The sequence below is a fragment of the Triticum aestivum genome, chromosome 3D (genome assembly GCF_018294505.1).
Source record: "Triticum aestivum cultivar Chinese Spring chromosome 3D, IWGSC CS RefSeq v2.1, whole genome shotgun sequence".
NCBI lineage: Eukaryota > Viridiplantae > Streptophyta > Magnoliopsida > Poales > Poaceae > Triticum > Triticum aestivum.
Genome location: NC_057802.1, coordinates 3,794,062 through 3,796,392, shown reverse-complemented (window position 1 = coordinate 3,796,392; position 2,331 = coordinate 3,794,062).

Sequence of the window (2,331 nt, the reverse complement as noted above, 5' to 3'; positions counted from 1 at the left end):
AAAAAAAAAGAAAATTAAAAAGAAAATGTTTTATAAATAAAAATAATTATTTTAACTAATCACTCACTGACATATGGGGCCCACCCCTCTAATTATACTGTTAGATTAGTTTGAATAGATATTAGACTAACAGAGGCTGACATGTGGGTCCCACTGGACCCACCTGTCTGGTTTGACTGGTCAGCCGACCAGTTGACCTGCTGACGTCAGCATTACCTCATGCTGACGTCATAATTCATTTTTCTGAATATAAATAATTCCAGAAATTCAAATAAACTTTGAAAATTCATATCTTTTAAACCGTAACTCGGATGAAATTGTTTTCTATATGAAAGTTGCTCAGAACGACGAGACGAATCCGAATACGCAGTCCGTTCCTCCACCACACCTCCCTAACCTATCGAACTAGCAACTTTCCCCCTCCGGTCCGTCTGTCCGAAAACGCGAAACTTCGGGAATACCTCCCGGATGTTCCCCCCCCTTCCCCGGTAACACCTACTGTCGCGTTAGGACACCCCTAGCACCGCTCATTGTCTTGTCACGCATCGTCATGCTTATGTTTGCATTGTATTTACTGTTTCTTCCCACTCTTCTCTCCGGTAGACTACGAGACCGACACTGCTGCTGCCCAGTTCGACTACGGAGTCGACGACCCCTCCTACTTGCCAGAGCAATCAGGCAAGCCCCCCCTTTGATCACCAGATATCGCCTACTCTAATCTCTACTGCTTGCATTAGAGTAGTGTAGTATGTTACTGCTTTTCGATATCCTATTCTGATGCATAGCCTATCCTTGCTACTATTGTTACTACCTTTACCTGCAATCCTACATGCTTAGTATAGGATGCTAGATTTCCATCAGTGGCCCTACATCCTTGTCCGTTTGCTGTGCTATACTATCGGGCCGTGATCACCTGGGCGGTGATCACGGGCATATACTTATATACTATATACATGACACATGTGATGACTAAAGTCGGGTCGGCTCGTAGGAGTACCCGCAAGTGGATCTTTGTGGCGGAGCGACAGGGCAGGTTGAGACCGCCTAGGTGAGAGGTGGGCCTGGCCCTGGTCGGCGTTCGCGGATACTTAACACGCTTAACGAGATCTTGGTATTTGATCTGAGTCTGGCCATTTGGTCTATACGCACTAACCATCTACGTGGGAGTAGTTATGGGTATCCCGACGTCGTGGTATCAGCCGAAGCTCTTTTGACGTCAGCGACTGAGTGGCGCGCGCCGTGTTGGACCGCTTTGACGTAACCGCCGTGATCGTGTGGGTTGCTAGGTCTGCTCGCGGCCGCGTTCGCAACGTGCAGGTGTGCATAGGGCGATGGGCCCAGACCCCTGCGCGCATAGGTTTAGACCGGCGTGCTGGCCTCTCTGTTGAGCCTAGGTGGGGCTGCGACGTGTTGATCTTACGAGGCCGGGCATGACCCAGAAAAGTGTGTCCGGCCGAATGGGATCGAGCGTGTTGGGTTATGTGGTGCACCCCTGCAGGGAAGTTTATCTATTCGAATAGCCGTGTCCCTCGGTAAAAGGACGACCCGGAGTTGTACCTTGACCTTATGACAACTAGAACTGGATACTGAATAAAATACACCCTTCCAAGTGCCAGATACAACCCGGTGATCGCTCTCTAACAGGGCGACGAGGAGGGGATCGCCGGGTAGGATTATGCTATGCGATGCTACTTGGAGGACTTCAATCTACTCCCTTCTACATGCTGCAAGATGGAGATGTCCAGAAGCGTAGTCTTCGTCAGGACTAGCTATCCCCCTCTTATTCTGGCATTCTGCAGTTCAGTCCACTGATATGCCCCTTTACACATATACCCTTGCATATGTAGTGTAGCTCCTTGCTTGCGAGTACTTTGGATGAGTACTCACGGTTGCTTTTCTCCCTCTTTTCCCCTTTCTATACCGGATTGTCGCAATCAGATGCTGGAGTTCAGGAGCCAGACGCCACCGTCGACGACGACACCTACGACACTGGAGGTGCCTACTACTACGTGCAGGCCGCTGACGACGACCAGGAGTAGTTAGGAGGTCCCAGGCAGGAGGCCTTGCCTTTTCGATCGTTGCTACTTTTGCGCTAGCCTTTTTAAGGCAAACTTGTTTAACTTATGTCTGTACTCAGATATTGTTGCTTCCGCTGACTCGTCTATGATCGAGCACTTGTATTCGAGCCCTCGAGGCCCCTGGCTTGTATTATAATGCTTGTATGACTTATTTATGTTGTAGAGTTTTGTTGTGATACCTTCCCGTGAGTCCCTGATCGTGATCGTACACATTTGCGTGCATGATTAGTGTACGGTCAAATCGGGGGCGTTA